The following is a 13,868-nucleotide window of genomic DNA, read 5'->3' as shown; positions in this document are numbered from 1 at the left end:
GAACTGGGAAGGGAAGATGCAGATCATGGAATCCTATCTAGGAAGGGCAGAGCTAGATGGGGATGTCCTTGGAGAAGGGAAGGATACCAAGGTATCCAGAGGACAGGATGAGGCAAGAATGCCAGAGAAATAGTTATGAAAACTGGAAAAGAAGAACAGAGGAGGGTGTACCAAAGACGCTTCCTCAGCGTCAGCGTGCACCATTGTGAATAAGCCTGAAGTTGAAGTTGAAGATGGTCTGTTTAATATATGCAATCTGAAAAGATCTGTTTAGTCTTACTACCACTAGCTCTAAATTCCAGAGACAGTGTAAAGAGAATTGTTTTGAACTATAGCATTTCATATCTATACAGAGATATAAGAATGGAGTTCATCCAACTCATGGAACTTTATCAAGCTGAGAGGTGGTCTTGAGTAATGCCAAAGAGCCAGAATTTGGCAAATTCACCTAAGACAAGTTGTATGACCCTAGGCAGGTTACCTTACTTTGTAGAACCTCAGTAATCTCATGTATTAAATGGAAATAATCTACCAACCTCATTGGGTTATTGAGAAGATAATGGATGAAGTTGCTTGGTACAATGTAGGCTATCAATAAATATGAATTCCCTTCCCAGAGGTACTTCTTAATAAGATATTCAACATACATACACATACATATACACCATTCATATTTTCTAAAAGATTACTGCAGGATTCTAGATTTAAGAGAAAACTCACAATATATAGAGAAAGAGCCTGCAACAGATCTTTGTACCAGAATTTGAATAGAATGTGATTTGGTAGAAGCTATTTATGGCATAAATAGGGGATTCCACTGTATGTCATTAGTAATTAAGATGGAAGCAAACCAGGAAGATGGGTCAACCTAAAAGAAATACATATGTACACACACACACATATATATACATACATACATACATACATATGTACACACACACACTACCTAGTCACCCTGAAGAAAGAGGTTTAAAGATTAAATTTCCAGACGAACCTCTTCTTATCTAGGTGAAATTTTTGTACCTGTAATTAGTTCCCTCAGCCTTCAATCTAAGAATCAGCTGGTTAATTGTGCATGTAAGTGGCTAACGGCTCCAACAGGGGGATGGTGCAGGCCTAGAGGGTCACATACTTTGTTCTTCTATACACGTTTAGTTGTTACATATTACAGACGTACCCACACACACATACACAAAGGAGTGAAAAGAAAGGAAGGAAGAAAATATGATTTTTAATACCTCAAGAGACATAGAATGGAATAATTAAGCCACAGCCTATTCAAAAAAAGAGTAAGCCTAAGAAGTATTATCAGCTTTATGACTCAGCTGGAGTATCTGAGAATTATCTGTGAATGTTTTGGAATCAAACTGAGTCCACAATAGAAAAGGAGAGAACAATGTAGAGAATCGCATTCAAAGAGCCACTGGATTACTCTGGGGTTTGGAAAGAGTGACTCTCATTTCTCAGAGAGAACAACTACACTTCAGATTGAGTTAGGGGGGTGGGCGCAGCGAGTGGGATAAAATGACAGAAACAAATTTGTGTGGTCAAGGTCGGGCAACCTGCTTACGGCTTAGCCATCTCTACTGTCTACCATTAAGCCAACTTGATTCTCCAAACATCATCCACAGTCAGCCTATTATGCAAGCACTCATCAGTGTCTTGAGATAATCATCCCAGCTCCTCTTCTATCATGCCTCTCTGGACTTGTCTTTACCATCCAGCACTCTGGCTCCTGGCATTAAGTTGCCCCTCAAAAATATTAAGGGCATTTTCTCCAGCAGCTCTCCCCACTTTGAATGGACTTCTTTGGGGTCATATAACTGTTTGACCTTGGCTCTTTGGGGACCCAATTCTTGGTTCAAACAGTGCTCCCAATAAACATGCCTTATCACACATGATATAAGAAAATGGGCCACCAATCCCAGTTTTAGACATTTGAGTTATTTACAATTAAAATATTGGTCAATGCCTCAAGTTGGCTGGAAACTTCTATCTGGTTGGGCAGCTGAGGACCTAGAAGTCCAGCAGACTCAGCGGATTGTAATTAAAAGGTCAAGGACTTGACTTGTAGATCACACTCAGTTTCTCTGCATGGACCTGGTTTAATAGGATGGAGCATATAGAGCCTTGCTCAATCCTATTCTCATATGAAGGCAGTGTAGGAGAGCTGCCCTTGGGAGTCACAACTACAAAAGCAGAAAGCACTGCTTTGGAGCTACCTAAGGAAGGCAAGCCAAAGTGGGGTATTGCAAACGGGGCCTCTGGGCCTAATGAAAGGGGCGGGGGCACTAAGAGTGGAAAGAGGCTTCAGCACTGATTAGTTGCCTGATCTTGGGCAACTCACTTAACCCCTCTGAGGCTCAATATCCTCATCCATAAAGTGGGACTGATAGTAACACCTGTTCCACATATTCAGTTAATCCAAATAAATATTTATTAACCATCTACTGTGTGCCAGGCTGATCATGAAAATAATCAGAGGCATATGTGAAAGTGTTTTGCATATTTTTATATTTATGTTTATGTTTATTATTTTTTTTTAATTTAGAGTTTAATGGGCTCAAAGCCATCTGTCAATGGACCAAGAAAATTCCAGAGATATAAGATGAGAATTCTAGGACAAAAGTCTAAGTGACAAGATTTGTAGAACTGCTCATGTCACTTGAAGGACAATCCTAAGGCAAAGTCCAAGGTTGGTCAAGTTCACTTCGATGGTCTCCCACATCTCCTTTCCGTCGTCTCCCCATTCTTGGTGCTTCCCCCCCTCCCCCTCCCCCCAGTCTTTCCACTCTTCATGACAACCCCACGTCCCCTTTGCAGTGCACCACTCTGGCTTGCCTGCCTTAAGCAGCTCCAAAGAAATTCTTCCTCCTCACAAAAATACCTCTGTTCTGCATCCCACTCTCTTAGATCCTGATTGTTCAGTCTGCTAAATTCTATTGACACTAATTCTCACCATGGTGTCGATGACTGATAAATGTCTATTCCCTTTCTCTGGGCCATTTGCATTTTAAATAGGGATTCCTGGGGAGTCTTTGCTTTAGGGGAAAGAACAAGTTGAATGGTAGCCATGCCAGCCAGAAACTTTTTTCTGCTGCATAAATCATATCATACAAGTGGCTGCCAAATTTGTCTATGCATAAGGCTACATTAGGTTCCAACTCTGATTCCCTTGGGATGTCACTAAGAAGAGGAGAAAGAGAGAGGAGAATGCAGAGTTGGACACCTTGACTACCTGGAAAATGCACGCAGATGTCAGTTGTCAGATGAAAGTGTCCGTACCTGTCCAGTCCCCTGCCCTGTGCAGGCCTGGCTTGGGCCTAGGCAGAAAGTCACTGGAAGCTGAATTTTCTCCCTTTAGTCCCTTGAATTCAACCATCCTCCCCACAAGCCATCACTGTACCATCAGGGGTTTCTTGTTACCATTTAATTTTTCTCAGTTGCACACTGGGGTTCTAATCTGTATCACACCAGCAGTGGGAACATTTTTAAGAATCATTTCCCAAGATGCTTTTAATATATTTCCAGTAAATTGTACCTCAACCTGTCCAGCTGCCTGGGTCATTTAACAGTGACACACCCACTGAGTCCTGAGGGCCCCCAGAGGTTTACCTCAGCGCTCTTCTGACAAAAAATCCTGCCCCCAAAGAGGGGATAAAGCTTTTCTAATGTGCAAGTACTACAGGGAATACGATGAGAACTACCCATCAGAGCCATCCAAGACCTCTTGAAGTTTCGTTATGGGAAAGCCTATACACAGGATTAGACAAAAGGTTTTGAAGATCCGCACTGAAATTATACCAGCTTCGGGGGAAGCTGCATTCAAAAAGAAAAAAAAAAAAGCCGGGTAATTATTTAAAGCCCTAAAACAGACGGTATAGTTTATCAGGTATTTTTAGCCAAATTCAGCACTGCTTTCAGTGACTTAAAAGCACACTGCCAAATGTAAACAAAGTTCTCACAGGACAGGAGCCAGTGAGAGATCGCCCCTGAATCTGCAAAGTCAGAAGGAAAATATAATTAATCACAACTCACTCCCAGCTGGCTAGCTAAAATAATACCAATGAGAAAAAGTGAAAAGCTAATAGGAGGATTTGGGGGCAAGGGTGGGAGGGGAGAGGGGAGAGGCGGTTCCCTCCTTTCCTCTCAAGAGCTTGTGTTGATGCCATTTGGATCCAAGCCTGTGAAACAAACAAGGGTTTTGTTTTTGTAGGTTTTGGTTTTCATTTTTCATAATCCAGTTTATTTGACCTTTATTTTTCTGATAATAAAGGGAAAGGGAGAATGTGGCTGAGACACATTCCTCAAAAGTATAGCCGGTGAGACCAAAGGCCTGGGAAGCCAGGGGCCAGGGCAGCCAAAAAAACCCCCAGGATAGTCCAGCAGCCCCCTCACATTTCACTCTCCAAGCAAGTTGGGTTTTTGTGGGGTTTCTCTGGGGGGGCGGAGTGGGGGGCTTTTTTTTTTTAATGTATTCCCTTCAGAAATTTGAGGAGAAAATAAATTAAGGAATGGGTGATCTGCCCTCAATGCTTAGTGGGAAAGAACGCTGCCGGCTTAGACAAGCTTCCTTTCGTTTCCTGGGAAAGACAGAAGTCCATTTAGTGTCACAAATAACAGAAAGGTCCTTCTGAGGGATGCAATCGGCTCCTCTCTCCTGCAAACTCATCATCAGTGCATTACCCAGGGCTTTGATGTCCCCACACGGCAAGCCGCATGGCAGTGGGCACCCTTTCAAGAATGGCCCCAGAGGTCCCTATCTGCTGACAAAGCAAGGAGGAGGACATGAGGAATTACACCCAGCAACACCCCACCTGCAGCTGCCACTCCCACCTCATCCAGTTCATTAAAGTTCGGAAACGTTGGCATCTTTGCTGCTGCTTTTCATCAATGCCATTTAAGTGAATTTAGAACAATAATTTTATTAAAATGTTTTAGATGCCATATCTCCAATCCATAAAATTTACTGTACCTTTATGCAGAATTATTCTTGAGTTGAAACATATAAATCAATTTATAAGGTCTAATGACACACAAACGCTTAAAAACTAAAGGCAATGTAGTAAATTCAAATTACCATTACAAATGTAAGCTTTGTAGTCAGTGTGTGACCCGCTAAGGATTATATTTAACTCCCCTGAGAGTGGTTTATCATAAAACTTTATACTTTTATTACAGTGAATTATTAAGTCCTCCATGACATGAGTCATTCCTCGCACTGACTATGGCTTTTTTAATGACACTATAATAGACATCTTGCTAATAGCAGGAGGATTGCTACCTCGGCAGTAAGGAGAAGGGGTGGGAGGAGGAGGGAAAAGAAAAGACAATACAGGACACATGCATGGAAAAGCACGCTTCCCAAGGGATTCCCGTTAACAATCATACAAAGAAATACCGGGAGCTTAAAGACTCAGACCCCTCCATGTTCTGTCCTGGGTAAAAGAACAACTTATTGCCTAAAAAGAAATTCAATTCAAAAGTCTCACGTGGAGAAAGGAGAACTGTTTAGATTTTCCTGAGCAATTTTAGTTCTCCATCAAAGCTTTAAAATCCTCTCCCTCTTGCTCGGCCACAGATACGCTCCCTCTTGTTCCAATAAGCTTTGCACTAATAACAGATAACTGCGCTCACATAATGTACAGGGACCCACTGCTCATAATGCCCTCCTCCTCTGTGTTGTGTCCGCACCAGGGCCCCCTAGCAGGAGGCCCTTTCCAGAGGCCATTTGAGCCCACAGATTTTGCAGGTGTGCAAAATCTCCAACCAAAATTAAGGAAGGGTTTTAGATGAAATATTCTGCCTGTGCCAGTCCCAGTGAATTAGATGTCCCTGGGTATTTCCAACTCCTTCCAAAGACTAATTGAGGCCCAGGATGCTGGTGTCACGATTCACACACAGTGCCACTTCCACATTCAGGACACCAGAATTTAGGAATCCTAAGCTCCTATCAGGAGAGAAGAGCCAATTCACATAAAAGATGCTTCTGTACTGCAACTGATGAACAGTCCTGGATTAAAAATAAGACTGATGAATTTGACCAAAAAGGAAAAGAAAAAATGGATGTCTGGCCTTGTTTTCTAGGCATCTGTATACAAGAGTGATTTCTTTGTAGAAATTTCCAATGCACTCTGTTTTGTTTTGTTTTTAATCTACTCTCTGGTGATCGTCTCTGTGTCCTCATCCCTGGAGACATCCCTGGTCACATCTGAGGCCACGATGCAATGGCTGTGAATCTTCACTTCTTGCCCAGTACCTCGCCAACTGCCTGCAGGCATTTTGCTGCTAACACATGCTTCTCATGCCCACCAAGGTAAAACTTAAAGAGCCAACACATATTTCCTCTAACTAGTGTATTGTGAACCATTTAAATACAGAGACTGTGTTTACATGGGGTTACCCTGGCATCGGCTTGATTGAATTGGCTGGGCAGCTTAGTCAACTGACTTAACAAATTTTTCATAAACTGAGTCATTGATTGACCAATTATGGTTGCCATATATATTTTTTATAGGCGCAGGCAAATAAAAACTATAGAAAATCTCATCTCTCTCCCCACCGCCACACAAACACACAACTTAATCTATTTTGAAAAGTTTCACTAAAGAGTTCAACAAAGCCTTAACAAAGTTAAACAGGATTTTACATGAATTGTTCCAAAGCATTAAGCCATAAACATTTTCTGCCCAAAATGCTATAATTTTTTCCCAAGACTAGCCATTCTGCCTCCTTCTCAGGTATTACCCCACGAGTACAATAAACTCACTGAATTCAATTTAATTTAACAAGTATTTATGCAGTGGTTGCTGAATGCCAGGTCACTATGCCAGGGACCCAGAGTTGAACTTCATAAGCACAATGCCTTGTCTTTAATAAATGTGATAGTCTAGACTCTAGAGTAGGAGTCAGCAAACTACAGTTTGCAGGCCAAATCTGGCCCACTGCCTGTTTTGGAAAATAAAGTTTTATTGGAACACATCCATACCCATCAATGGCTATTTTGGCACTGCCATGATAGAGCTGAGTAACTGTCACAGAATTGCGTGGCCTGCAAAACCTAAAATATTTACTATCTGGCCCTTAACAGAAAATGTTTGCTGACCCCTGGTCTAGAACAGTCGTTCCTAGTCCTAGCTGTAATTTAAAGTCATCTGGGGAGCTTTTTCAAAAGTACAACCAGTGTCCATACCACCCTAGACTAGTTAAGTCAGAATCTCTAGGGTGTCGGGTGCTAACATCTCTGTTTCTACAAAAGCTCTCCCAGGTGATTTTGATGTAGAGCCAGCATTGAGAACCATCGGTAGATCAAAAAGACTTTGTACGTGTAATAACAGAGGCACTCGTGAATGTTACACAGGCAGTAAGTCACTTTCTGAGAGCACTGGTGAGGAGCTGGACGTTCTCAGCTTCTCCAGGAGGAGAGACCAATTCCTCTGCTGCTCCCAGAAGCTCTGCCTTGTGGCATAGGGGCCTGTCTCAAAGGGAGTTGACCCTAAGACACTCTAATCTAGGGAGAACAGCCAAAAATCAGAATTTCCTCAAAGAGAAGAACTCAAATATTTGTGTACCCACTTCTCCTTCTCCCTAGTAACTAAGCTTATCGCAGCCTGAGTGAGTTTCAATATTATTTCAGTAGCTAGAATGGGTAAACCAGACTGGTCTACCTGTAGAAAGGACCCACTTTATTCAACACCCAAAATTATTCGACAGCACCTAATTTGAGGGAACCTGAAGGACCTCAGTGCCTATGAAAATATCTGAAGATGGATGTCTCCAGTCAGCTCCAGGATGGGGACAGGGGACCACACTAGAAGTCTTAATTCAGGCCTGATTTCCCTTGGGCACCACGCATGTGGTCCAGGTAGTTATGGAAAGAGTTGAACAGCAACTTAAACGTGCTAAGGCTCTGCTAACAACTCCTGCAGACCAGTCTCATAGAGAACAAATGCAGAACCCAAGAGACCTCCAGACACCTAGGGAAAACCTCAAATTCAGGCAATCTACATGGTCTAACTAACTTTTGATTAAACAACTATTTATCAGTCCCTAACTGTGAGCCCAGAACTGCCTAGGCATTGAGTGTCACATATTTCAAAGCATTTACAATCTCTGCACACACTCAGTCACCCAAGAAATACTTACATAACAGCAAAAGAGACTGTGTGATTGCATTCTGAAGGGTGCAACTCAGAGCAGCAATCCTTTTCTGTCTAGAGGCTGAAGTTATAGGACAGTCCTTGGAAGAAGATGGCCTTGAAAGCGGAGACAAAGTTCCATACCCATAGGGAAGCAGCGAGGGGGCTTCAGAATGAACTGATAATACCTTTAAAAGAAGGAACACAGGAACGTTTAGGTGTAAGGGAGGAAAAACTTTTCCTCTATCCTCTTAGGGTCCCTGGCTGGCCCTGGAAATTAAATGGACAAAGACAGATTAAAGGAGAAAAACATACCAATTTGAAAGAAATTTCACATGACACAGGAGCCTTCGTAACTAAATGAAGACCTAAAGAAGCAGTTAAGCATGAGCATTTTTATACTAGGCTTGATGAAGAGTGGAAAGTCTTGGAAAAATGTGATAGGATAAAGGGGTATGATTTAAGGGTAGAAAAGTAAGGGAAACTTAGCAAGTCCTGTTTGTTTGGGTTTCTCTTGGTGTCTCTATGTCCCCCTGTCTTCAGAGATAAGGGTGTTCCTTTCCTCTAGGTATAGGGAGGGCACCTCTCACACAAATGATGTTTTGACCTGCCTCAGGGGAGAAGGGGGAGGTCAGGGAGCCCTTTCTGTACCTGCCATTTCTCAAATTCTTTCAGCTTAAAATATGCAATATGCCAAGTCACCATATTTGGGGGAACCATGCTGTGGACCACATCACAGGCCTTATAGACAAACAGTTGTGTGGTATCTGGGGAAAGGAGACATTTATGGACTAAGGAAAGAGCCACTGAAAGAAACAGGAAGATGGGAGATTGTTAAGCAGAGTCTTACACCAGTCCAAGGAATAATTTTGCTTTCTTTGACCTCCATCACCCTCTTTAGTAAGGTCCTTGGTTGCTCAGAAGAGTCTTGGGTAATCTGGTGACCACTCTAGAAAGGTTCTCCAATTTCATACTTCGCAAGGCACTTTTACATCTGTTATTTCATAGTGCCCTCTCAAGAACTCATGAATTAAAAATTATTAATTATATCTATTTTAAAGAACAGGTAACTGTACTGGACTTTCTAAGAGGTTAAGTAATTTTCTCAAGGTAATAAACATAGCACGTAGTCAAGCTGGAATCTTAATGCAGTTCTTAAGGTTCAAGTTCAGTGTTCTTTTTCCTACATGATGGTGTTGGGAGGTGAAGTGAAGACCCGCCCTCTCATCCTAAAAAATGCCAGCAGGAGCCAGGATCCTTCTCAGGGCTGCCCCAGCCCTCAGGCCCCAGCTCTAAATAACAATGCCATCTAATCATTAGAATTTCAAAGACAAAAGCCACAGCATCTCTTTACGATCCCTGTGATAAATTAGGACTCCTATCCTTTAAACAAACACTCAAGGACTGGAAGATGTTAAGGGAAATAAATGAAAAATCCGTATATTGCCCCAGGCAAATTTTAGTTTGTTTCGCACAATCAATTCATATTTCAGTACCTTGGCCTTTTCCAAGGCTTGAAGGAAGAAGAGAAGGGAAGGAGGGAGGGAGGGAAAGGAACTAGAAAACTGAAGCTGAAAAAGCAGAGGCCGCTTTTTGGTACTCTAGCTGGGTCATGTCCAGGTGTAAAGGACTGTGTGGCAGGTCCAGATGGGGCCATCTAAATGGATTTCTTAGACGGGGTCTTGACAAGAAGCTTGAAGCAGGTGTTTACTCTTCCTAGTCATGAAACCCTGGCTCTGCGAACTGCATGCCCCAGCCAAGTTTCGTGAGGGCAGAACTCAGCTGGATTTCTGCTTCCGGAGCTCAGACCCCCAACAGCACAGCTGGCTCACACACATCCCCTCAAGGGCTCCATGTCACAGGTAAGGAGGAGCATCTGAGAGGGAGGAAGCTGGGTTGTAGCTGAATCTATGCCTGTTGAGAAAGTCCAGTGATTTTCAGAGTCAGGAGAGTGGGGCTGTGTCTCAGGTTTCAAGTTCGAAAATGACATGAGAACTGGGAGTCACTCGCTAGGGTAGTCTGATTATAAGATGCCTAAACCCACCCACCCTTCAAGGGGCAGTACAAATACCACCTTCTCCAGCGGAGGCTCCCCTTTCTCCTCATGACTCCTGACACTTACTTCTCACCTGGGCTCATACTGTCGGGTAGCAGTCGTGTACTCAAGGGTGTCACAGACTTGTGCCATAGCAACAGAGATTCAGGAACACAGAGCTGGCACTTAGACTCTATTTTTTCTAGGATTCTACACCAGGGGTCAGTAAACTAGGGCCTGCAAGCCCACTGCCTGTTTGTATAGCCCATGACCTAAGAATGTTGTTTATAGTTTTAAGTGGCTGGAAAGAATGAAAAGAAGAATAATGTTTTGTGACCTGTGAAAATGACATGAAATTCAAATTTCAGTGTCCATAAATTTTACTGGAACACAGACACGCCCATTTGTTTATGTATTGTCTATGGCTGCTTTCACAATACAACTCAGAGTTGAGTAGTTGTGACAGAGACCATATGGCCTCCAAAGCCTAAAATATTTACTACCTGGCCTTTTACAGAAAAAGGCTGCTGTTCTCTGGTGTACACCATAGTGAGAACTCAACAATGTTTGGGGTGTGAGGGAAAGTGTGAGGCCAGGAGGAAGAAAGGAAGGAAGGGAGAGAGAAAGGGAGGGAGGAGGTTTGGGAAGGGGAAGGAGAAAAACAGATATGAGAATGGGAAGAATAGAGAAAGGGAGTAAAGATAAGGAATTATTTTAAGGGCTTGAAATTGAGCAGAGGTCAGTCATTCAGGTTTATACCACCACTGGGAGTGAGAATAGCTATTTATGTTCCCAGATTCAGAGGTTCTCCCTGTGAGCATTGACACAAGATGGGTGGTACTCCAAGAAAAAATATCAAGAGGACAGTTGGGGACCCAGCAGGAGCAGCTGGGAGCCAAGATCCCAAGACAGAGAGCTAGTGGGAAGAGCTCAAGATTTCCCAAGCTCTGGACAGAGTCTGAATTTCAACCTTTTACCCATTCTTTTCACCCTTTACGTCTTCCATGCCCAGCCCTTACACCCCATTCCTGTGAAGCAAGAGTTTCTTCTAGTTCCCCATCTACCTGATTTCCAAAGCTTATCACTATACCTTTTGCTCATGCCATCCCGACTGCTTCTCAGCGAGCTCTCAGTCAACATGTATCACGGAAGCCTTCAAGTCCTACTTTAGGTCTTCTGGAATCTTACATAACCCATCTGCACTGGCTACTCTCTCCCCCTTGGGTTCACTCAGCATTTTCCCAGCAGCATCTCCCACTCGAGATATTGCATTGAACACAATGACAGTTAAACACTGAATGCTGAATTGCCTTTATGTGGCAGTCTCATAAGGGATATCCCAATGGGAGTCATCTTTTTATCTCTACAGCATTTGTAGTCCCCTCTTTTGTTCCTAATTTAGTTTGCCTTCTTTTTGTTTATGGATTAATCCTTCCAGAGATACTATATTGTAAATGCTTTCAAATAATCAGCTGTTGAGTTTGTTGATCTTCTCTACTGTGTGTTTGTTTTCCAGTCTATTCATTTCTACCTTTATCTTTATTATTTCTTTCCTTCTATTTTTTTTTGGGGGGGGGGTGGTGGTGGCATTTATACTGCTCTGCTTTTCTGACTTCTAAAATTAGATGCTTAGTTCATTAATTTTGAGCTTTTCTTATTTTGTGATATAAATATTTAAGTCTATAAATTTCTTTCTAAGTACTTCATTAGCTATACCCCATAGTTTTGATATATAAACTATTATTGTCATGAAATTCTAAATACTTTGTGATTTCCCCTTTGACACATGACTTACTTGGATGTATATTTCTTAATTTCCAAACATATGGCCTTTTTCTAGTTAATGTTATTATTTTATAATGTAATTGCATTGTGGTCAGAGGTGGTCTGTGTACTAATGACCTCTTGAGATTGGCTGAGACCTGCTGTGTGGCTTAGTAAATGGAGGATGATCACACATGTGTCATGTGCCTTTGAAAGAACTGTGCTCTGCAGATGTTGGCTGCAGTGGTCTACATACGCCCATTAAATCAAATTCATTAATTGTGTTGTTCAAGTCTTCCATAGCCTTACTAATATTACCTCTCCCTTTTTTATCAGTTACTAAGAAAGGTATGATAAAATCCCAAATGCTGTGGTAGATTTGTCTACTGTACCTAATAGCTCCCCTATTTTTGATGCATAAATTATAAAGATACGGTACATTTTTGAAATGTAATATCTTCCTAGCGATTTGAAATTTTATCATTATATGATACCTCTCTTTATCTCTAGTAATGTTTCCATCTGAAATTAACATAGCAATCTCAGATTTATTTTCATTAGAGTTTGCATTGGGTATCTTTTTATATCCTTTTTTTCAATTTTCCTGTGTCCTTGTGTTTTAAGTATATCTTTTATAAGTAGCATTTAACTTAATTTTTTAATCTAGTATGAAACCTTTGTTTTTTGATTGGAGAGGCTGTCTTACTTATATTCATAATGATTACTGTTATAATTAGACTTATTTCTACCATTTTACGGTATATTTTCTGCTTCTCTTTTAAAATTTTCTTTTATTCCATGCTATTAAGTCTCTTTTCCTCATTCTATTTCTCCCATTTGTTTTGAAGTGACATCTATATGATCTACATTTTCTCTGTCGTGGTTACCCTAGCAATTTTACATGCAGATGTAAATTATGTAATTAAATAATTTACCCAATAAAATTATGTAAATCCAAAGTTGACTAATACTGATGCCCTCTTCCCAAAAATTACAAGAACCTAGAACATTTTACTTGGATCCCCCATCCCAATTCTTATTTTCATACAGTCAGTGTTTGCTAGTGCACCCACCCAAATACCGCTCCCTGTGTTCATGATTCCTCCCTTCATCCCAGGCCTTCCAGCTATGACCATTTTCCTTTAACTGGAAGCTTATCCCTTAGGATAGCCTTTAATGAGGATGTTTGTGGGTTAGTTATATTTGTCTGAAAATGTTCTTATTTAGGCTTTACTCCTCAAGGTTTTCTCTCTATATAACTCAAAATTGAGAATTATCTTCTTTCAGTACATAGACTATGTTATCCCACTGTATTCTGTGGTTGCTGTTGAAAAGTCTAAATACCATCCCTTGTAAGTAATGGCATTTCTCTCTGGCTGTTTTTAAGATCTTTTCTTTGTCTTTTTGGTTTTGCAATTTTTCTGTCTAGGTGTGGGATTATTTTTATCCTGCTTGACATTTGTTGGGCTGTCTGGTTCTGAGGATTTGTGCTATGTAATTCAGAAATGCTCTCAGTAATTATCCCCTTCATATATTGACTCTTTTCCATGCTTGCTATAATAACTATCTGGGTCTCTGGTCAGATATATGTTAGATCTTCTAACTCTATCTTCCATATCTCTTAATCCCATGTCTTTGACTCTCAGGTCTCCATTTGCAATCTGTTACTATTGTTGTCACTGATAGCTCTTCTGGTTCACTAAATCTCTCTTTAGTTCTGTATACAGCTTGCTCTTTAATCTATCCAGTGAGTTTTTAATTTCAATTATTAAATTTTTTTCTCTAGAAATTCTATTTTATTATTTTATTTGAATCATTTTGATCATTCTTTATAGTTTCTTGTTTCTCATCTTTTTAAGCTTTCCTTTTATTTCTATAAATATATTGAACATTGTTAATTTAAATTATGTATCTGGTAATTACAATAACTA

Source organism: Balaenoptera acutorostrata, chromosome 12 (assembly GCF_949987535.1).
Source record: "Balaenoptera acutorostrata chromosome 12, mBalAcu1.1, whole genome shotgun sequence".
In the NCBI taxonomy this organism is placed as follows: Eukaryota; Metazoa; Chordata; class Mammalia; order Artiodactyla; family Balaenopteridae; genus Balaenoptera; species Balaenoptera acutorostrata.
Note: the sequence above shows the minus strand (reverse complement) of the source record.